The sequence below is a fragment of the Ranitomeya variabilis genome, chromosome 2, assembly GCF_051348905.1.
Source record: "Ranitomeya variabilis isolate aRanVar5 chromosome 2, aRanVar5.hap1, whole genome shotgun sequence".
NCBI lineage: Eukaryota > Metazoa > Chordata > Amphibia > Anura > Dendrobatidae > Ranitomeya > Ranitomeya variabilis.
The window spans coordinates 794833257-794858324 of NC_135233.1; the positions used below are offsets into that span (position 1 = coordinate 794833257).

The 25068-nt window shown below is 45.9% G+C and overlaps 1 protein-coding gene across 1 annotated transcript in view; it reads left to right on the top strand.

Moving 5' to 3' along the window:
- The window catches only part of IMPG1 (interphotoreceptor matrix proteoglycan 1), a 742521-nt gene that overhangs the window by 9697 nt on the left and 707756 nt on the right, over window positions 1-25068 (top strand). The window lies entirely within an intron of this gene.

Below are 25068 nucleotides of genomic sequence, written 5' to 3' on the forward strand. Positions count from 1 at the left end.
TCCAGTCACTTTGCCACCACATCTTCCACACGGTCAAGTCTGAGTAGCCGTGAGTCTGGACCGGATATTACTTACCCTGATCCTCCTTCCTCCCACCATGCCGAGAGCCCGAAGAGCTGTTCACTTTTCCATTTATAGATTCGGGACTCTCGGCCAGTCCACTTGAAGCGGGGCAAGATGAGATCGCATGTAGCGATGCCCAAATATTTGAGCAGCCACAGTCACACGAATGTGACGGTGGGAAAGTGTCACAAGAGGTGGACAATGATGAGACACAATTGCCAGAAAGTCAGGAGGAGGACCAGGGTGCGGAAGTGGTGGATGATATAGTAACTGACCCAACCCGGCAGGAGAAAATGCAGAACGAGGACAGCAGCACACATGGGGAAGGAGGCATAGCACCCCAACAGACAGGAAAAAGTATTGTGGTGGCTGCAGACAGAAGGTGTGCATCCGTTCCCCATAACACCAACAAGATGGAAGTTGTCAGTCCAACTGTTTGGTCTTCACAAGTTTGGTTGTTTTTTATAGACTGCTGACAACCCCAACAGGCCATTTGCAACACATGCCATGCCCGCATCAGTAGGGGTAGCAAAACTACCAGCCTGGCCACCACCAGCATGATCAGGCACATGGCAGCAAAGCACCTAACTTTTTGGGCTGAAACCCAGGCTCCAGGAATACTGTCTGCGGGTGACACCACTGCTTCTTCCACTATTGTGCGTGCAAGCCAATCCCCAGTCCACTGTGCATGTGAAGATGACTCGTGCCCTGCACCTGTCATTGTCCACAGTCAACTAGCACCATCATCAAGCCCATCCACGTCCTTGTCCCAGCGCAGCCTTCAGTTGTCCATACCCCATTCATTGGAACGCTAGTGGAAATACGCAGCCAACGCCTCACAGGCCACAGTACTAAATTAAAACATTTCTCATCTGCTTGCACTCGAAATATTGCCTTTTAGTCTTAATGGAAGTTTTCCACAACCTGATGGTGGTGGCCGTCCCAAGGGACTTGGTACTCAGCTGCCACTATTTCTCCCGCTGTGCCATACCAGCATTACACAAGCACGTGTCCCACAACTTTAGCAGCACCCTCAACAATGCTGTTACTAGGAAAGTCCACCTAACCACGGACAAGTGCTTGTGGGCAAGGATGGTACATCTCACTGATGGCACACTGGGTTAACTTAGTGGAAGCCGGGACCCAGTCAGACCTTTTGATGGACCACGTCCCCCGACGCCGAGCATTGCAGGCACTATGTCAATCAGGGTTGCCCCCACAGTCTACAGCTCCTGCACCTCCTCCTCCTCCTCTTCAGCCTCCTTATCTGTAATGAGCACATCAGTCACAAGCTGGAAGCACTGCAGCACTGCCTCAGCCAAACGGCAACAGGATGTGGTGAAGCTAATCTGCTTAGGAGATAAACCGCACAATGCTGAAGAGTTGTGGACAGCTCTGAAAGAGCAGTGAGATTTGTGGCTGACACCGCTGAACCTACAGCCAGGCATGGTTGTGTGTGACAATGGCCAGAACCTGGTGGCAGCTCTGAGGCAAGGTGAGCTCACACACATACCTTGCCTAGCCCATGTGCTTAACCTTGTCGTTCAACAGTTTCTGAAAGCTACCCAGAGCTGCCAGATCTACTTGTGAAAGTACGCCACCTGTGTGCCCATTTTAGAAAGTCAGCTACAGCTTCAGCCGCCCTTGCTGTGCTTCTGCAGCGTTTGCAGCTTCCTTCCCTCCGACTGGTGTGTGATGTCTCCACGCATTGGAACACTGCATATGTTGGAAAGCATTGGTGAGCAAAAGAGGGCAGTTGTTGACTACCAGCATCAACAAGGCTGTTGTTATTCAGTTGAGACTCCACACGCAAGACCTCAGTAGTGGATGGACATGGATGTCAGATATATGTACATCCTACAAAATTTGAGGACTCCACCAAATGGTGAGCAGCAATGACACCATAATTAGCATCACCATCCCGCTTCTCTGCATTCTGGAAAGCTCTCTGCTCAAAATGAAATAGAATGCATTGCAGGCGGAGCACGAGGACATGGAGCAAGGAACCATACAGGGTAATTACACACAGCCCAGCTCATGTCGTCCCAACGTGGATTGGTAGACAATGAGGAGGAGGAGGAAGAACAGGAGCTACTGTCATGCGCTATAGATGGTACTACCTGCACAACTGTCATACCGTCTGTTCAGCATGGATGGCCTGAGGACAGGGAGGAGGAGGAGGACAGCGTGGCCAGTTGTCCTGTTGGTGAGGACACGGAAGTCTTGCCTGTTAGCAGTCTGGCACGCATGGCTGCCTTTATGCTGCGCTGCCTTTCACATGACCCTTGCATTATTAAAATTACACTCATTACTGGTTGATGACACTTCTAGACCCACGCTACAAGGAAAACTTTCAATCTCTTCTTCCAGAGGCAGGCAGGTGTACTAAAATGGTACAGTACCAGAGGGCCCTTGTTGCGGAATTATTAAAAAAATTCCCATCTGAGAATGCCGGCAGCAGACATCATATTTTGTTGGAGGCAGGGGAACACTGACAAAGTTCTGGGAGAGTTTTCTCAGACCCTCCCAATGCCCTGGCCTAGAGGCGCGGGGTACTGTCACAAGGAGTGCAATGTTTGGGAAGATGCTGAGGGAGTACCGTGCTGACTGTACCAACGTCCTCTGTGATTCCGTGATGCAACAGCCACTCTAATTTTTTGCAAGGGTGTTTATGATGTCCGTAAAAAAAAATAAAAAAATTAAAAATGTGTACACCAGAGGGAAATGTTTGTCAGCCCATACATTTAGTGTATGTGCATTCCAAGTATAGGAGACTGGCTCCTTTAAATTGGGAATAGATTCATAGGAGGACATCCTCCACATCTCTTCAGACACCACCACTAGAACACGAGGGTGAATGTTTTCCTTGATGCAACAGCCACTCTAATTTTTTGAAAGGGTGTTTATCATGCCGGTAAAAATTTTTAAAAAAATTAAAATAAATGTGTACCCCCCTCGGGGGAAATGTTTGTTAGCCTATACACTTAGTGTATGGGCATTACAAGTATAGGAGACTCACTCCTTTATAATGGGAACTTTTTTATGAGGCCCTCCACCACATCTCTTTCAAGGGGCATTGGAGTGCCTTCTGTTTTTGTGCAGGCCTTGCATTCACTGCATAGGCAAACACTATGGGAGACCTACTGCCTAATAATGGGAACATTGTTTTCAGGAGGCGCGCCTCAACGTCTCTTTCAAAGCTTATTGGGATGTGTTCGAATTTGATGCAGGGCAGGCCTTGCATTCAATGCCTAAGCAAACAGTATGGCAGTACCAAATGAATAATGTGAACTAGGTTTTCCTGTGGCCATCCAGTACGTGGGCTCAAAGACTTATTGGGGTGCATGTAAATTTGGGGCAGGGCAGGCTTTGCATTCAATGCCTAAACATGCAAAACAAGGCACACACTGACGGCTGGTACACGATTGTATATTCATATCAACATAGTTGTATAATAAGACCAGCCTCTATATGGAAAATGTGTAGGACACACTAATGCTATATAAGCAAAACCACTAAAAAAATAGTGTACAAGTCCAAAATATATGTAGAAATATATATTTATTTGAACAAACACTAAAACATGGACAAAGACTGCAAGGTAGGAGACGTGAACAAGACCTCATAAAACCTGGGAGGTGGCAATGATCCCCAGATGACAGTACCATAAACAACCCACAATGATTTGTGGGATGTTAGGGTAGGCACACATAAACAATAATAGCACACTGTCAAAAGAGCATACAAAATGATAACGTGATATTACACAATAATGAAGGTAAAAGTCCATAGGCAGGTGCAAGTACAGATGATACAAGTGTACATACCACAATAAGAAAGGGGAACACGCCAACTCCAGCCCACCCCAACGCGCGTTTCGGTAAAGTCCTTCCTCAGGGGGCGTGCCAGGTATAGAGGCCGGTGGAATATATAGTGGCCAAACCAAAGCGACTCACCAATAAGCGGACGCATCACCGCAAACCGGCCACACCTGTCTACACCTACCACACACGGGCCCGTGTGTGTCAGCGCAGAACCGCGGACCGGAAGTGGAATGACGCGTACCGCGCATCACCGGGAGTATACCGGCGGCCATTTTTATGGAGGGCAAATGAGATCAACACAAAAACAAGTAAGGGATACATGGGAACATAGCGCAAACAGTGCGTTCCTATTAGAAAACCTTATGGCAACTATGCACAATAGAAACAATAATGCCTTAAAGAAACATACAAATACACAGAGCATTAAAAACTGCGCAGAGATGAAGGCAATATAGAAATATACACAGAAACCGGGAATTATATATATATATATATATATATATATATATATATATATATATATATATATATATATATAAAAACACAATAATGAAAAAATATCTAAACTAATAAAGAAAAAACATATCACAAAAATAAACAAGAATACAAAATAAACAATAAACCACAATTACAAGAAAATACAGACATAAAAATATATAGAATCCCGTTGCATATAACTAGTCCACAACACACATGGAAAGATATACACGCCAATATAAACCAACCCCGCTATGCCCCAATATCCCTATACATTGTGGTAAAACAAGAAAATGTAGGCCACTACAACCATCATATAGTAACCAATAGGTCAAACCAACACATATACAGCAACACTTACATATATAAAAAACAATACATATAAATTTTATTACTAAAAACATATGACTATGGTGTAACAGAACAACTGGATGGAGACACATAGTTCATCCCATGATACGAAAAATCCACCGTAGCCAAAAACTCCTGGCAAACAAAGATCACTAAAGATAATAACAAAGAGTTAAAATCAAATAAAAAAGGAAACATGAGGTAGATAACACAACCAATATACTCAGCAGCCGGAAGCACGAAGGAAAGGGACAAATGAAATACATTCATTCAATCCAAAAGGGTGGACCGTATTGAGTTGCCAAATCCATCTCGTCTCTAATCTACCCAGTTTCCTGGACAGATCACCACCCCTGATATTGATCTTCAAGGCATCAATGCCCCGCACTCTAAAAAGGGTGTCATCACAATTGTGAAATTCCTTGAAGTGTCGGGGTATAGTTTTGAGGGTGGATGTCTCCACATGGGTAGCTGCTGCCTGAATACCCAAGACATGCTCTCTGATGCGAACCTTGAGCTGATGTGCGGTAAGCCCCACATAGATCAACCCGCAGGGACAAGTAGCATAATAAACCATGTACCTGGTGGTACAGGTAATATAAGAACGAATCTTATAGCTCTTGGTTGCATCAGAGTTGGTAAAAGTATCGCATCGATCAACATTGGGGCAGGCTACGCAGCCGCCACATGGAGATCAACCCACCCTCCTTGGGAATCCGTCCAGGAACGTGGGTTTAGAATGATAAGAATAGTGGCTCGAGACGAGATGGTCCCTCAAATTTTTGGCGCGTCAAAACTCCAAAGAGGGATGTGCCAAAATAAATTTAGAAATAATAGGATCCACCCTTAAAATAGGCCAGGCATTACCTAGAATAGAACGAACCCTGTCTGACTGAGAGCTAAAAGTAGTTACAAAGCACAAAACCTGCTTGTCACTATGCCCACCCCTAGTCCGAGTGCCATATAACAGGTCATGGCGGGAAGCATGTTTTGCCCTAAGATAGGCCCGCTTAATTGACCTCCGACTATACCCACGGGATCTGAACCGTTCCCTCAGCTCCTCCGCACATTGCTTGAACACAGTATCTGATGAACAGATTCTCCTAATGCGGAGGAACTGACCAATCGGGACAGATCTGATCATATGCTGTGGATGGCCAGATGATGCATGTAACAGGGCGTTCGTGGCCATTTCCTTCCTAAAGATATCCGTCTGTAACATCCCGGACGGGTCTCTCCTGATAGAGACATCAAGAAAGTCCAAGGATGTAGCATTAGATGTAAATGTAAGATGGATATTATAGTCATTGCTATTCAGAGTCTCAACCAGTTGCGCCAGGTCAGATGGAGTGCCCTGCCAGATGAAGATGTCGTCTATGTAGCGTGTCCAAAAAGGAACACTCTCCATAGACCCCAATTCATCTGACAGGAAGAGGTCCCTCTCCCACAGCCCCAGGAACAGACCAGCATAGTCTGGCGCAAAGGCCGCCCCCATGGCGGTCCCCTGGAGCTGCAGGTAGAAGGACCCCTTAAACACAAAAAAATTGTGAGTGAAGGTGAACTCCAACAGCTCCACAGAAGGTCCCGTATACCAATCGGTAATGTAGAATTACTGAGAAAAAATCGGACAGCTGCCAAGCCATCAGTATGTCTAATATTGGTATACAGGGATTAAACATCCACTGAAACCATCAGAGAACCACCCCCCAGATGCAGTCCATCGACCCTGCGCAACAAGTCCCCCGTATCCTTGAGGAAGGAAGGGAGGCCCGAAACCAGGGGTTGCAAATGATAATCGATCCATTTGTTAATGTGTTCCAGAAAGTTACCCCTGCCCGAGATGATCAGTCTGCCAGGTGGACAGGTGGAATTTTTATGTACCTTAGGGAGAAAATAGAAGGTTGAAATAGTAGGCTCAGGAACCACCAGAGCCAAAGACAGATCTTTGGAGATAATGCTGTCACCCAAGGCCCGCTTAATAGTTGATTGTAATTTTGCTGAATATGCAGAGAGAGAGTTATAAGACAACTTCTTATAACATACGCTATTATTCATTTGCCGAAATGCCTCTCTCTCATACACATTAGTGGGCCAGAGGATGACATTACCCCCCTTGTCAGCTGGTTTAATAAGTATATCTGGCAGTTCCTGAAGATACGTCAACCGACACCTCTCCTCTTTTGTTAGGTTGTCATTGAATACAAATTTAGGGATCTTATACAATTCCGCCATCACCACCTGGACAAACGTTTCAACATAAGAGCAAGATGACAAAGGGGGAAACTTAGTGGACCATGGTCGGATCGAGGCAGGAATCTCAACCCCATCGTTGGAATGTTCAACTGCAAGTTCCTCAAGGATTCTTAGGGCCTCCTGTTCCTCCTCTGTAGGGAAAAGAGAGTACAAATTGTTATTATTAAAATACCTTCTGAGTAGCAGGGACCTAGCAAAGATGTGCAAATCTTTAATGGTAGAAAACAGATCGAACGCCGCCACTGGTGAGAAGGATAGACCCCTCTCCAGTAAAGACACATCAGAACTAGAGAGGGCATACTGACTCAGGTTAATCACCTTGTTGTCCCTGTTGACTTTGGAGGGAGCCGCATTTCTTTTATATGGATGAAAAGTATGATCACGCAGTCTTGTGCTCTCAAGGGACCCGGTAGTTGATGGTGATGCCACCAATACATCCAAACGGCCACTCAATGATGAAACAGATACATTAGAGGTACTTCTATGTAGATTGGTTTTAAAGTCCTTTCTCCATAAATATACCCGTTTGGTCTGATGTTATGATCCGGTGACCCTGGAGCCGCATGAGACTATCTCTGGAGTAGGTGATACCTGTACTGACCGCAATCCTAATACTGACACCGCAACTAGAAGCAGCCGTGGGATGTACCTAACCAGGTCTAGACACCTCGACACAGCCGGAGGACTAAATACCCCTAAAGATGGAAATGGGAAATCCTATCTTGCCTCAGAGCAGAGCCCCAAAGGATAGGCAGCCCCCCACAAATATTGACTGTGAGTTTAAGAGGAAATACGTACACAGGCAGAAAAAACAGAGTTTAGCAAAAGAGGCCCTTCTAGCTAGATAGAAAGGATAGGACAGAGATCTAAGCGGTCAGTATAAAAACACTAGAAAATTCCACAGCAGAAAATACTATATACTACATCTAACTAAAGACATAGGATGTATATCTGCATCTCCAGAGAAACCAGCATGACAGAAAAATCCAAACAAGTCAAGCTGGACAAAAACACAATAGATTGCACTGCACATAAAAGCACACTGCATGCGTGCTACAGAGAACCAAAACAAGGCACTTATCTTAGCTGAAATGACAGCAGGGCAGTGGAGCCAGACAGAGATGCAATCCCTCCAAGGTACAATGGACAACTGGCAGGGATTGATGGATCCTACAAACCTAAATACCTAATAGAGCAGCAATAAGCAGAAACACCTGCCCTGGCCTATAATCCAGAGACCACTGCACTACCACTAACAACCACCGGAGGGAGCCCAAGAGCAGAATTCACAACAGTACCCCCCCTTGAAGAGGAGTCACCGAACCCTCACCAGAGCCCCCAGGCCGATCAGGACGAGCCAGATGAAAGGCCCGAACCAAATCAGCAGCATGGACATCAGAGGCAAAAACCCAAGAATTATCCTCCTGGCCATAACCTTTCCATTTGACAAGGTACTGAAGCTTCCGTCTCGAAAAACGAGAATCCAAAATCTTCTCAACCACATACTCCAACTCCCCATCAACCAACACAGGAGCCGGAGGATCAACAGAGGGAAGAACGGGCACCACATATTTCCGCAATAAAGATCTATGGAAAACATTATGGATAGCAAAAGATGCCGGAAGGGCCAAACGAAAAGACACCGGATTGATAATCTCAGAAATCCTATAAGGACCAATAAACCGAGGCTTAAACTTAGGGGAAGAAACCTTCATAGGAACATGACGAGAAGACAACCAGACCAAATCCCCAACCCGAAGCCGGGAACCAACACACCGACGACGATTAGCAAAACGTTGCGCCTCCTCCTGAGACAACACCAAATTGTCCACCACATGAGCCCAAATTTGCTGCAACCTGTCCACCACAGAATCCACACCAGGACAATCAGAAGGCTCAACCTGCCCTGAAGAAAAACGAGGATGAAAACCAAAATTACAAAAAAAAGGCGAAACCAAGGTAGCCGAACTAGCCCGATTATTAAGGGAAAACTCGGCCAATGGCAAAAAAGCCACCCAATCATCCTGATCAGCAGACACGAAGCATCTCAAATAAGTTTCCAAAGTCTGGTTGGTTCGCTCGGTTTGGCCATTTGTCTGAGGATGAAATGCGGAATAAAAAGACAAATCAATGCCCAGCCTAGCACAAAAGGCTCGCCAAAACCTAGAAACAAACTGGGAACCTCTGTCAGACACAATATTCTCCGGAATACCATGCAAACGAACCACATGCTGAAAAAACAATGGAACCAAATCAGAAGAGGAAGGCAACTTAGGCAAAGGCACCAAATGAACCATCTTAGAAAACCGGTCACAAACCACCCAGATAACTGACATCCTCTGGGAAACAGGAAGGTCTGAAATAAAATCCATAGAAATATGCGTCCAAGGCCTCTCAGGGACCGGCAAAGGCAAAAGCAACCCACTAGCGCGGGAACAACAAGGCATAGCCCGCGCACAAGTCCCACAGGACTGCACAAAAGAACGCACATCCCGCGACAAAGAAGGCCACCAAAAAGACCTACCAACCAAATCTCTGGTACCAAAAATACCAGGATGACCAGCCAACATAGAACAATGAACCTCCGAAATCACCCTACTAGTCCATTTATCAGGAACGAACAGTTTCCCCACTGGACAGCGGTCAGGTTTGTCAGCCTGAAATTCCTGAAGGACCCGTCGTAGATCAAGGGAGATGGCAGAAAGAACCACCCCTTCCTTTAGAATACCGACCGGTTCAAGGACCTCCGGAGAATCAGGCAAAAAGCTCCTAGAGAGGGCATCAGCTTTAATATTCTTAGAACCCGGAAGATACGAGACCACAAAATCAAAATGGGAGAAAAACAAAGACCATCGAGACTGTCTAGGATTCAACCGCTTGGCAGACTCGAGGTAAATCAGATTTTTATGATCGGTCAAAACCACAATGCGATGCTTGGCTCCCTCAAGCCAATGTCGCCATTCCTCGAACGCCCACTTCATAGCCAACAATTCCTGATTGCCGACATCATAATTACGTTCAGCAGGCGAAAACTTTTGGGAAAAGAAGGCACATGGTTTCATCAAGGAACCATCAGAATTCCTCTGAGACAAAACGGCCCCTGCCCCAATCGTAGAAGCGTCAACCTCAACCTGAAATGGAAGAGAAACATCTGGCTGACGCAACTCCGGAGCAGAAGTAAATCGGCGTTTAAGCTCCTGAAAGGCAGAGACAGCCACAGAGGACCAATTTGTCACATCAGCGCCCCTTTTCCTCAAATTGGTCAGGGGTTTAACCACACTGGAGAAGTTAGCAATGAAACGGCGATAAAAAAAGACTCTTCACGGACGTAGGCTGAATCCAATCATGAATGGCCTGAACCTTAACCGGATCCATCTCTATAGATGAGGGAGAAAAAATAAAGCCCAAAAAAGAAACCTTCTGCACTCCAAAAAGACACTTAGACCCCTTCACAAACAAAGCATTGTCACGAAGGATCTGAAAAACCATTCTGACCTGTTTCACATGAGACTCCCAATCATCGGAAAAAATCAAAATGTCATCCAAATATACAATCATGAATTTATCAAGATAATTCCGGAAGATATCATGCATGAAGGACTGAAAAACAGATGGAGCATTAGAGAGCCCGAAGGGCATCACAAGGTATTCAAAATGGCCCTCAGGCATATTAAATGCAGTTTTCCATTCGTCACCCTGCTTAATACGAATAAGATTATATGCCCCTCGAATGTCAATCTTAGTAAACCAACTAGCCCCCTTAATCCTAGCAAACAAATCAGAAAGCAAAGGCAAAGGGTATTGAAATTTGACCGTGATCTTATTCAAGAGGCTATAATCAATACAAGGTCTCAAGGAGCCATCCTTCTTGGCAACAAAAAAAAATCCCGCTCCCAATGGTGAAGAAGATGGCCGAATATGCCCTTTCTCCAGAGACTCCTTAATATAACTCCGCATAGCGGTATGTTCAGGCACCGACAGGTTGAAAAGTCGGCCCTTAGGAAACTTACAACCTGGAATCAAGTCAATAGCACAATCACAGTCCCTATGCGGTGGAAGGGAACTGGACTTGGGCTCATTGAACACATCCTGAAAATCAGACAAGAACTCTGGAATTTCAGAAGGGGGGGAAGAGGAGATTGACATCAAAGGAACGTCACCATGAACTCCCTGACAACCCCAACTAGTCACAGACATAGATTTCCAATCCAACACCGGATTATGTACCTGCAACCATGGAAAACCCAGCACAATAGCATCATGCAAATTATGCAACACCAAAAAGCGACAATCCTCCCGATGGGCTGGCGCCATGCACATGGTCACCTGTGTCCAAAACTGGGGTTTATTTTTAGCCAAAGACAAAACAGACTGCAGAAAAAAAAATGGCTCAGGACTTTTCTTCCCTTCTTCTGAGATGCATTTAACTCATTGTTGGCCAGTTGTACTGTTATGATCCGGTGACCCCGGAGCCGCATGAGACTATCTCTGGAGTAGGTGGTACCTGTACTGACCGCAATCCTAATACTGACACCGCAACTAGAAATAGCTGTGGGATGTACCTAACCAGGCCTAGACACCTCGACACAGCCGGAGGACTAAATACCCCTAAAGATGGAAATGGGAAATCCTATCTTGCCTCAGAGCAGAGCCCCAAAGGATAGGCAGCCCCCCACAAATATTGACTGTGAGTTTAAGAGGAAATACGTGCACAGGCAGAAAAAACAGAGTTTAGCAAAAGAGGCCCTTCTAGCTAGATAGAAAGGATAGGACAGAGATCTAAGCGGTCAGTATTAAAACACTAGAAAATTCCACAGCAGAAAATACTATATACTACATCTAACTAAAGACATAGGATGTATATCTGCATCTCCAGAGAAACCAGCATGACAGAAAAATCCAAACAAGTCAAGCTGGACAAAAACACAATAGATTGCACTGCACATAAAAGCACACTGCATGCGTGCTACAGAGAACCAAAACAAGGCACTTATCTTAGCTGAAAAGACAGCAGGGCAGTGGAGCCAGACAGAGATGCAATCCCTCCAAGATACAATGGACAACTGGCAGGGATTGATGGATCCTACAAACCTAAATACCTAATAGAGCAGCAATAAGCAGAAACACCTGCCCTGGCCTATAATCCAGAGACCACTGCACTACCACTAACAACCACCGGAGGGAGCCCAAGAGCAGAATTCACAACAGTCTGATAGTCTTTCATATCCCTCCTATATTTCACCAGCTGAGAATCCTGGATTTTCTTGACCATAACATCCATGGATTTGTCAAGATCCATTTCAAATTTATGAACCTTCTCAGGAGTGCAGATGGAACGTATTTCAAGCTGAGCAGCATCAATCTGACCGTCAAGTTCATTAATTTTTGTAGTATTAAGGTCAATTAGAAGCTGCATAAGAGACTGCGAACAGATATTGTATGCCTACTCCCATTTATCTATAAAAGACGTATCATCAACAGGGAACGATGGAATAACTCTAACTCTCAGCCCTCTGGGGATCATCCCATTAATCTTATATCTATCTAGGAATAAGCGATTCCACCATAGCCTAGACCTTTTAGTGATAAGACCACTAATATTAGAAAGTTTGTCATCAAAACCGACGTCAACCGGCTGCTGCACATCAACCCCACCACTGCCGAAAACCTTGTCCATATCGTTGAGCCATGTTTTCTCCCTGGCCCGAAAATCCATAGTGCAAACCAACGATCCTGTGCATAACACAGATAAAATTAATAAACATGCAAAACAAGGCACACACTGACGGCTGGTACACGATTGTATATTCATATCAACATAGTTGTATAATAAGACCAGCCTCTATATGGAAAATGTGTAGGACACACTAATGCTATATAAGCAAAACCACTAAAAAAAATAGTGTACAAGTCCAAAATATATGTAGAAATATATATTTATTTGAACAAACACTAAAACATGGACAAAGACTGCAAGGTAGGAGACGTGAACAAGACCTCATGAAGCCTGGGAGGTGGCAATGATCCCCAGATGACAGTACCATAAACAACCCACAATGATTTGTGGGATGTAAGGGTAGGCACACATAAACAATAATAGCACACTGTCAAAGAGCATACAAAATGATAACGTGATATTACACAATAATGAAGGTAAAAGTCCATAGGCAGGTGCAAGTACAGATGATACAAGTGTACATACCACAATAAGAAAGGGGAACACGCCAACTCCAGCCCACCCCAACGCGCGTTTCGGTAAAGTCCTTCCTCAGGGGGCGTGCCAGGTATAGAGGCCGGTGGAATATATAGTGGCCAAACCAAAACCACTCACCAATAAGTGGACGCATCACCGCAAACCGGCCACACCTGTCTACACCTACCACACACGGCCCGTGTGTGTCAGCGCAGAACCGCGGACCGGAAGTGGAATGACGCGTACCGCGCATCACCGGGAGTGTACCGGCGGCCATTTTTATGGAGGGCAAATGTGATCAACACAAAAACAAGTATGGGATACATGGGAACATAGCGCAAACAGTGCGTTCCTATTAGAAAACCTTATGGCAACTATGCACAATAGAAAAGAAACAATAATGCCTTAAAGAAACATATAAATACACAGAGCATTAAAAACTGTGCAGAGATGAAGGCAACAACATACGGAGGATAATACATAAACAAAAAACTATATAACCGCACAAAAAAATCCATGGCATGTAGAAAATTCATATACAGCAAACATTATATAGAAATATACCCAGAAACCGGGAATAATATATATAAAAAAAAAAAAAAACACAATCATGAAAAAATATATAAACTAATAAAGAAAAAACGTATCACAAAAATAATGACAAAAATAAACAAGAATACAAAATAAACCACAATTACAAGAAAATACAGACATAAAAATATATAGAATCCCGTTGCATATAACTAGTCCACAACATACATAGAAAGATATACACGCCAATATAAACCAACCCCGCTATGCCCCAATATCCCTATACATTGTGGTAAAACAAGAAAATGTAGGCCACTACAACCATCATATAGTAACCAATAGGTCAAACCAACACATATACAGCAACACTTAGGGTATGTTTCCACGGTACGTAAACGCTGCTTGTTTGACGCTGCAGCGTCAAACAAGCAGCGTCCAGATGTTCCAGCATAGTGGAGGGGATTTTATGAAATCCCATCTCCACTATGCGTGGAAACCCGCACGCGGCGGCCCTGCGACTCCGGACATGCTGCGCGTCTTTTCAGAACGCAGCATGTCCGTACACCTTGCGGGGACGCAGCGTCCCCGCAAGGCATATCACAGGGCCCTATGGCGAGGGGTGCGATGATCCCGGATGTGTACTGTACACATCCGGCACCATCGCGTCCCAGAAAGGGGGCGGGGCTTAGCTCCGAGCGGCTTCGCCGCTGCGGCGAACCCGCCGGCAAGCCGTACCATGGAGCCGTACCCTAACATATATAAAAAACAATACATATACATTTTATTACTAAAAACATATGACTATGGTGTAACAGAACAACTGGATGGAGACCCATAGTTCATCCCATGATACGAAAAATCCACCGTAGCCAAAAACTCCTGGCAAGCAAAGATAACTAAAGATAAAAACAAAGAGTTAAAATCAAATTTAAAAAAAAAAAAAAACTCCATCTGACCTGGCGCAACTGGTTGAGACTCTGAATAGCAATGACTATAATATCCATCTTACATTTACATCTAATGCTACATCCTTGGACTTTCTTGATGTCTCTATCAGGAGAGACCCGTCCGGGATGTTACAGACGGATATCTTTAGGAAGGAAATGGCCACGAACGCCCTGTTACATGCATCATCTGGCCATCCACAGCATATGATCAGATCTGTCCCGATTGGTCAGTTCCTCCGCATTAGGAGAATCTGTTCATCAGATACTGTGTTCGAGCACTGTGCGGAGGAGCTGAGGGAACGGTTCAGATCCCGTGGGTATAGTCGGAGGTCAATTAAGCGGGCCTATCTTAGGGCAAAACATGCTTCCCGCCATGACCTGTTATATGGCACTCGGACTAGGGGTGGGCATAGTGACAAGCAGGTTTTGCGCTTTGTAACTGCTTTTAGCTCTCAGTCAGACAGGGTTCGTTCTATTCTAGGTAATGCCTGGCCTATTTTAAGGGTGGATCCTATTATTACTAAATTTATTTTGGCACATCCCTCTTTGGCATTTCAACGCGCCAAAAATTTGAGGGACCATCTTGTCTCGAGCCACTATTCTTATCATTCTAAACCCACGTTCCTGGACGGATTCCCAGGGAGGGTGGGTTGTTCTCCATGTGGCGGCTGCGTAGCCTGCCCCAATGTTGATCGATGCGATACTTTTACCAACTCTGATGCAACCAAGAGCTATAAGATTCGATCTTATATTACCTGTACCACCAGGTACGTGGTTTATTATGCTACTTGTCCCTGCGGGTTGATCTATGTGGGGCTTACCACGCGTCAGCTCAAGGTTCGCATCAGAGAGCATGTCTTGGGTATTCAGGCAGCAGCTACACATGTGGAGACATCCACCCTCAAAACTATACCCCGACACTTCAAGGAATTTCACAATTGTGATGACACCCTTTTTAGAGTGCGGGGCATTGATGCCTTGAAGATCAATATCAGGGGTGGTGATCTGTCCAGGAAACTGGGTAGATTAGAGACGAGATGGATTTGGCAACTCAATATGGTCCACCCTTTTGGATTGAATGAATGTGTTTCATTTGTCCCTTTCCTTCATGCTTCCGGCTGCTGAGTATATTGGTTGTGTTATCTACCTCATGTTTCCTTTTTTTATTTGATTTTAACTCTTTGTTTTTATCTTTAGTGATCTTCGTTTGCCAGGAGTTTTTGGCTACGGTGGATTTTTCGTATCATGGGATGAACTATGGGTCTCCATCCAGTTGTTCTGTTACACCATAGTCATATGTTTTTAGTAATAAAATGTATATGTATTGTTTTTTTATATATGTAAGTGTTGCTGTATATGTGTTGGTTTGACCTATTGGTTACTATATGATGGTTGTAGTGGCCTACATTTTCTTGTTTTACCACAATGTATAGGGATATTGGGGCATAGCGGGGTTGGTTTATATTGGCGTATATTTTTTCATTATTGTGCTTTTTTTGTTTTTGTTTTTTTTTATATATTATTCCCGGTTTCTGTGTATATTTCTATATAATGTCTGCTGTATATGAATTTTGTACATGCCATGGATTTTTTTGTGCGGTTATATAGTTTTTTGTTTATGTATTATCCTCCGTATGTTGTTGCCTTCATCTCTGCACAGTTTTTAATGCTCTGTGTATTTATATGTTTCCTTAAGGCATTATTGTTTCTTTTCTATTGTGCATAGTTGCCATAAGGTTTTCTAATAGGAACGCACTGTTTGCGCTATGTTCCCATGTATCCCTTACTTGTTTTTGTGTTGATCTCATTTGCCCTCCATAAAAATGGACGCTGGTACACTTCCGGTCATGCGCGGTACGCGTCATTCCACTTCCAGTCCGCGGTTCTGCACTGACACACACGGGCCCGTGTGTGGTAGGTGTAGACAGGTGTGGCCGGTTTGCGGTGATGCGTCCGCTTATTGGTGAGTCGCTTTGGTTTGGCCACTATATATTCCACCGGCCTCTATACCTGGCACGCCCCCTGAGGAAGGACTTTACCGAAACGCGTGTTGGGGTGGGCTGGAGTTGGCGTGTTCCCCTTTCTTATTGTGGTATGTACACTTGTATCATCTGTACTTGCACCTGCCTATGGACTTTTACCTTCATTATTGTGTAATATCACGTTATCATTTTGTATGCTCTTTTGACAGTGTGCTATTATTGTTTATGCGTGCCTACCCTAACATCCCACAAATCATTGTGGGTTGTTTATGGTACTGTCATCTGGCGATCATTGCCACCTCCCAGGTTTTATGAGGTCTTGTTCACGTCTCCTACCTTGCAGTCTTTGTCCATGTTTTAGTGTTTGTTCAAATAAATATATATTTCTACATATATTTTGGACTTGTACACTATTTTTTTTAGTGGTTTTGCTTATATTCAATGCCTAAGCAAACAGTATGGCAGTATCAAATGAATAATGTGAACTAGGTTTTCCTGTGGCCATCCAGTATGTGCGCTCAAAGGCTTATTGGGGTGCGTGTAACTTTGGGGGAGGGCAGGCCTTGCATTCAATGCATAGGCAAATACTATGGGAGACCCAATTTCTTATAATGAGAACATTTTTCTTGGGAGGCCCTCCTGTACGTCTCGTCAAAGGGGTATTGGGGTGCATCCTAATTTTTGGCAGCACAGCCACTCACTGTCTAGGCAATAACACTATAGGAGACCCACTGTTTAATAATGGCCCTTTAAGAATATTAATGCCACCTGATGGCCTTATAAAAATAGGCTTTGTGACTTTAAGAGTCCCTCTTTCATAAATGAAACAACGTGTGTCCGATGATGTGTCACACACCACATGGCCAACTAAGGTTGTTAAATGTTACAATGACATTTCCCAGTGAATGCATTTGTATTGGTTGAAAGCAATGCTAAAGTTGAAAAACACATAAAAAACGCTAATTGTGAACATAGCCCAAGTAGTGGTGTAACATTTTTGTTTTGGGTTAATTATTTTACCTTATATAAAAGTCATTACCCTGGAAAGGATGTTCTTTAACATATTTCCCAGTTAAATCCATTTTGATTTTGTTTTTGTATGTTTTTGGTGTGCCTGTAAAAGTGGCCTAAGACTCTGACAACATTGCTCACAGCTGTGACCTAGGAGTCAGAAATGCTTCCAGTGGCATTCCTCATGATCTTCCCATCATTTGAGCACTGTTTCCATAATTTTCAGATGTTTTTAGACCTTAAAAGGACCCCTGTGGGGATCGCGGTAAAAATGCTCGATGTTAGGGCTAGCGGAACGCACCGAGTAAATATAGATGTTATTATTGGTGAGTTCGCAGCCCGGGGTCCACCGTGCAGGAAGAACCTGCTGCTAGCAAATGACGGCACTATATGGCGGTCTAAGCGACCTCTGTTACTTCACAGAGTCACACGGAAACAAGACGCTGTGCCCTGTTAACCCCACAGGAGTTCACAGCTAACTGCCGAGCTGAAGGCAGTCTGTGATCACACACACATACAATCTCCTCACCGGAGAAGCCGGTATTCTAGGGGCTTATTTCAGCCGGGGCATGCTCAGAACGAGAAAAGCCCTACTTAGTCCCAGAAGCGTCTGCTCGGCGCTGCCCAGTACTGGCTTTAATGGCAGAAGCTTGAAAAGCAGCAGTAACCCTTTGGACAGAGTCAGACTGAGCAAGACGCTGGGACCGACGTCTCCGCTGAGCAGGCTCCACTGTGGCTGGAGAAGGATGGGAGACCGCAGCGGAGATGGCTCGAGATTCCCCCTGTGCAGAGGCGGGATCTTGACCCCTAACATTACCCCCCTCCTTGGACCTCGCTACGTTCGAAGGCAGCAATGAGCTGCGGAGCTCGAATATGCTCAGCAGGCTCCCAGGACCTGTCCTCTGGGCCATAACCCCTCCAATCCACCAAATAAAAATTTTTGCCACATACCACCTTGCACCCCAAGATAGCTTTCACCTCGTAATCATCCGAAGATGAACCCGATGTCCCGGCAGATGACTCGGAAAACTGGGACATGAATACGGGCTTCAAGAGGGACACATGAAAGGTGTCGGTGATACCCAGGCATGGCGGAAGGGCTAAACGGTAGACCACAGGGTTAACCTGTTCGAGGACCTTGAAAGGACCCAAGTAGCGAGGTGCAAACTTAGTGGACTCAACTCGCAGCCTGATGTTATGGGCGGAGAGCCATACTAAATCGCCAGGAGCAAAGGTCGGAGCGGGGCGCCGATGTGTATCGGCGGAGGACCTCATTCTCTCCTTGGAGGCCCGAATGGCATCCTGAGTGCAGTCCCAAAAGTCCTGTCCCGATACAGCCCAGTCTGCCACCCTGGAGTCGGCGGAAGACACGGGCATGGGCACAGGTACCCGCGGATGCTGACCATAGTTAAGGAGGAATGGAGTCTGTCCAGTGGAGTCAGCTACAGCGTTGTTCAGTGCAAAATCTGCCCACGATAGCAAAGATGCCCAGTCATCCTGCCTGGCTGAGACAAAATGTCGCAGATATGTGACCAAGGTCTGGTTGGCCCTCTCTACCAACCCATTCGTCTTGGGATGATACGCAGAAGAGAGATTCAACTCAATGCTGAGAAGATGACAAAGCTCTCTCCAGAACCGAGATGCAAACTGGGGACCCCGGTCACTGACAATTTTGTCCGGCATACCGTGTAGATGGAAGATGTGTTTTATAAAGAACGCTGCCAAGGCCCGTGCAGAAGGTAGCCGGGGAAGCAGCGCCAAGTGCACCATCTTAGAAAAATGATCGGTGATAACCCAAATGATGGTACAGCCATGAGACTTGGGCAAACCCACCACAAAGTCCATCCCGACCATCTCCCAGGGCCTGTCTGCCACCGGCAGGGGATATAATAACCCAGCTGGCCATTGTTGAGAAGACTTATTTTTGGCGCAGGAGACACACGCCCGAATTTAGTCTCCGACGTCACGGACCATATGTGGCCACCAGTACGTTCTCACCAGCAGCTCAGATGTCCTTTTAGTCCCAAAGTGCCCACCCACTCTGGACGAATGAGCCCAAGAGAGAACCTCCGGTTGCAAATTTGCTGGCCCGAAAGTCCTACCCGGGGGCACAGACTCAAGCGAAACTGGAGCCACGGTCCTCAGACTCTCAGAAGGGACAATAAGCCGAGGTTCCTATTCCTCCTCCTCCGCTGATGACACTACGGAGCGGGAGAGAGCATCGGCACGAATATTCTTCTCCCTGGAGAGAAAATGGAAGGTGAAATGGAACCAGGAGAAGAACAGGGACCATCTGGCCTGGCGAGAATTTAGCCGCTGGGCAGTCTGAATATAGACCAAATTATTGTGGTCGGGGAAAACTTGGAAGGGAAAACGAGCCCCCTCCAAGAGATGTCTCCACTCCGAGAAGGCCAACTTCATAGCTAGCAACTCCCTGTCCTCGATGGAATAATTCCTCTCTGCCGGTGTGAAGGTCTTAGAGAAAAAGAAGCAGGGATGCTTCCAACCTTGAGCATCCTTTTGGAATAGGACTGCTCCAGCACCGACAGATGAGGCATCCACCTCCATTATGAAAGGTTTATCTACATAGGGGGGGTTGTAGAATGGGAGTGCTAGCAAAGTGGGACTTAACAGAGAGGAAGGCCTTGGAGACCTCTTCTGACCACAATTTGGGATTTGCTCCCTTTTTGGTGAGGGCAACCAAAGGAGCTACCAGAGTTGAGAAGTGGGGAATGAACTGGCGATAGTAGTTAATTAACCCCATAAAGCACTGCACCACTTTGAGAGAATGGGGTTCCTGCCAGTCCATCACAGCCTGTAGCTTGGCAGGATCCATAGCCAATCCTTGGGCCAAGATGATATAGCCCAGGAAAGGCAAAGACTCCTGCTCAAACACACACTTCTCCAACTTGGCATAGAGGGAATTTGCCCGTAGGAGGTTGAAGACTTTGCACACATCTCTCCCGTGGGAGTCTATATCTGGAGAGTAGATGAGAATATCATCCAGGTAGACTACCACTGAGGTGGAGAGCATATCCCGGAAGATATTATTTACAAAGTCTTGGAAAACGGCTGGGGCATTACAGAGCACGAAGGGCATCACCAGATACTCATAGTGCCCATCCCTGGTGTTAAAAGCCGTCTTTCATTTCATTTGTCCCCCTCACGGATGCGAATCAGGTTGTAAGCACCCTGCAGATCTAGTTTGGTAAACACTCTTGCTCCCCGAAGCCTGTCAAAAAGCTCAGATATCAGGGGCAGAGGGTACTTGTTCTTAACGGTGATGGCGTTAAAACCCCTGTAATCAATGCATGGATGTGATTCTCCATTCTTCTTCTGCACAAAGAAGAACCCAGCCCCTGCAGGGGACACAGACATCCTAATGAATCCTCTTGCCAAATTCTCCTGGATGTACTGAGACATAGCCTCCGTCTCTGGGAGAGACAATGGGTAGACTCGACCCCGGGGAGGCTCAACACCAGGCAAGAGGTCAATAGGACAGTCATAGGGGCGGTGAGGCAGAAGAGTCTCCACAGCCCTTTTGGAGAACACGTCCTCATAGGGCCAATATTGCTTGGGGAGAGAGGAGAGATCTGCGGGTTCCTCAGTAGTAGCAACCTGAACGCATTCCCTCTGACATCTACCCCCACAAGATTTACTCCATCCCAAAATCCTGCCTGTGGACCACTCAATATGAGGAGAGTAGTACCATAGCCAAGGTATCCCTAACAGGACCTCATCAATTCCCTCAGGAATGACAAGCAGAAATATTATCTCCTGATGAGATGGCGACATGGATAGAGTAAATGGGATGGTCTGGTGTGTAATCTGTGAGGGCAATGTCGACCCATTCACCACTCGTATGGTCACTGGGTGGGCGAGCATCACCATAGGTATTGCGTGTCGTTGGGCGAAGGCAGAAGACATAAAATTGACCTCCGCCCCGAAGTCCACGCAATTTCTACCGAATGAGTGGATGGGCCAATGGTAATTGTTCCCTTAAAGGACAATTTGGAGGCAAACGTCGCCGTGTCTAGTGAACCTCAACCCACTACCACTAGACGCTGACATTTCCCCGACCGCTGAGGACATCTGGTGGCAAAATGTCCTGACTGCCGGCAAACATGACAGACCCTAAGTGCACGAGCGGTCCGGGACTTAGGTCCCGCTCGCAGCACCTCCATGGCCTCATGTGACTCGGTTGCCTGAACCGCAGATTCCAAAGGTTTGGCGAAGGTGGGAGCCAGCCGAAACCTCTGCCTACACTGGGCTCACTCTAACCTCCGCTCGTGAAAACGGAGGTCAATACGAGTAGATACAGCTATTAACTCCTCCAGTGTGGCGGGAATCTCCCTAGTGGCCAGAGCGTCCTTAACATGGTCAGCCAGCCCCCTCCAAAATATAGGGATGAGGGCTTTATCCGACCACTCCAGCTCAGATGCTAAGGTGCGGAAGTGGACAGCAAAATGGCTGACCAAGGACGAGCCCTGAGTAAATGCCAACAGTTGGAGCGCCGTATCATGGGTGACTCGAGGTCCTAAAAAGACCTGTTTCAGAGTGCTCAGAAACAGCGGAGCACTCTGCACCACATGATCACCATGCTCCCACAGCGGCGTAGCCCACTCCAATGCCCTGTCCGACAGGAGGGTCATAATGAATCCCACCTTTGCCCGCTCTGTAGGGAAACGTGCAGCCAGAAGCTCGAGGTGTATTGAGCACTGACTCATGAAACCCCTACAAGATTTGCCATCACCAGAGAATTTTTCTGGCAGCGGGAGGTGAGATAGGTTCAGAACAGGAGTGGCAGTGGACAAAGTTGCTGCAGCCACGCTAGCAGCCTGAAAAGCTACTGCTGTAACATCCACAGCTGAGGTTGTGCGCTCGAGAGCCGCCAACCTACCCTCCAGCTGCTGGATGTACTGCAAAGATTGCTGTTTGTCCGCCATTGCTAGCCAGACCCTGGCGCTAGTATTATGTTAGGGCTAGTGGAACGCACCAAGTAAATATAGATGTTATTATTGCATTCGCAGCCCGGGGTCCACCGTTCAGGGGGAACCTTCTGCTAGCAAATGACGGCACTATATGGCGGTCTAAGCGACCTCTGTTACTTCATAGAGTCGCACGGAAACAAGACGCTGTGCCCTGTTAACCCCACAGGAGTTCACAGCTAACTGCCGAGCTGAAGGCAGTCTGTGGTCACACACACATACAATCTCCTCACCGGAGAAGCCGATATTCTAGGGGCTTATTTCAGTCGGGGCCCTAGATCCACACACACAATCTCCTCGCCGGAGGTGCTGGCATTCTAGGGGCTTATTTCAGCCGAGTCCCTGAACACACACATAAATGTGACCACACTGGTGCATGCACAAAACTGATTCAATACTAGCGCATGGCCGTGCGGTCATGAGAACCTTAAATAGCTGCAGCAAGAACAGGACCTTCCTAGAAGGACCAATGAGAGGCTGCTACAGAGCCTGAGCACCTTCAGGACCTTCCTGGAGGGCCAATGGATTTAGCTGCAGTATCTGAACATGTGACCCTCAATCTCCACTGAGAGATCTTACTCTGGGCATGCTCAGAATGAGAAAAGCCCTACTTAGTCCCAGAAGCATCTGCTCGCCGCTGCCCAGTACTGCCTTTAATGGCAGAAGCTGGAAAAGCAGCAGTAACCTTTTGGAACGAGTCAGACTGAGCAAGACCCTGGGACTGACGTCTCCGCTGAGCAGGCTCCACTGCGGCTGGAGAAGGATGGGAGACCGCAGTGGAGATGGCTCGAGATTCCCCCTGTGCAGAGGCGGGATCTTGACCCCTAACACTCGGGTTTCCCATAGATTTACATTGGGCTCGATGCTCTGGTCGAGTCACCGAGTATTTCAGATTGCTCGACCTGAGCAACGAGAACCAGAGCATTTTAGTGCTCGCTCAACACTAGTGTCTTTTTCTCGTTTTTGTGTTTTTGTTTATAACTCCCCTCCTTCCCAGAGCCATAACTTTTTTATTTTTTCATCAATATGGCTATGTGAGAGCTTATTTTTTACGGGATGAGTTGTAATTTTGAATGCCACCATTGGTTTTAACATGTTGTGTACTAGAAATGGGAAAAAAATTCCAAGCGCAGTGAAATTTCAAAAAAAGTGCAATCCCACAGTTTTTGTTTGTCTTTTTTTGCTAGGTTCACTAAATGCTAAAACAGACCTGCCATTATGATTCTCCATGTCATTACGAGTTCATAGACACCAAACTTGTCTAGATTCTTTTTTATTTAAGTGGTGAAAAAAATTTCAAAGTTTGCTAAAAAAAAAAAAATTGTGCAGTTTTCCAAGACCCGTAGCGTCTCCATTTTTTGTGATCTCTGGTTGGGTGTGGGCTTATTTTTTTGCATGCCGAGCTGACATTATTAATAATACCATTTTTTTGCAGATACAATCTTTTGATCGCCCTTTATTGCATTTTAATGCAATGTCACGGCGGCCAAAAAAGGTAATTCTGGCGTTTTGATTTTTTTCTCGCTACGCCGTTTAGTGATCAGGTTAATCCTTTTTTTAATTGATAGATCGAGTGATTCTTAACGCGGCGATATCAAATATGTCTATGTTTGATTTTATTTTTATTGTTTTATTTTGAATGGGGCAAAAGTGGGTGATTTAAACTTTTATATATATATTTTTCATATTTTTAATCACATTTTTTTTTACTTTTGGCATGCTTCAATAGCTTCCATTGGAGACTAGAAGCTGCCATAACGTGATCGGCTCTGCTACAGAGATGAGATGCTCAGATCGCCCCTATGTAGCAGAATTACTCCATTGTTATTAGCGCTGACCACAGGATGCCGCTCATAGCAATCCGGCATCAACAACCATAAAGGTCTCAAGGAGACCTCTGCTTGTCATGCCGATGCACTGCTGACCCCCGATCACATGACAGGGGTCAGTGGTGCGCGTATGTCCAGCATGATGGCCGGAAGCACGCGTTAAATGCCCCTGTCAGAGTTTGACAGCGGCATTTAACTAGTTAATAGGTGCGGGCGGATTGTGATTCTGCCAGCACCTATTGCAGGCACATGTCAGCTGTTGAAAGCAGCTGACATGTTGCGGCTTTGAGGTGGGCTTACCACTGGAGCCCACCTCAAAGCGGGGCTTCTGACGTCGGATGTACTATCCCGTCCAATGTCAGAAAGGGGTTAAATGTATATATTTACAGTATATATACAGTACAGACCAAAAGTTTGGACACACCTTCTCATTTAAAGATTTTTCTGTATTTTCATGACTATGAAAATTGTACATTCACACTGAAGGCATCAAAACTATGAATTAACACATGTGGAATTATATACTTAACAAAAAAAAGTGTGAAACAACTGAAATTATGTCTTACATTCTAGGTTCTTCAAGGTAGCCACATTTTGCTTTGATGACTGCTTTGCACAC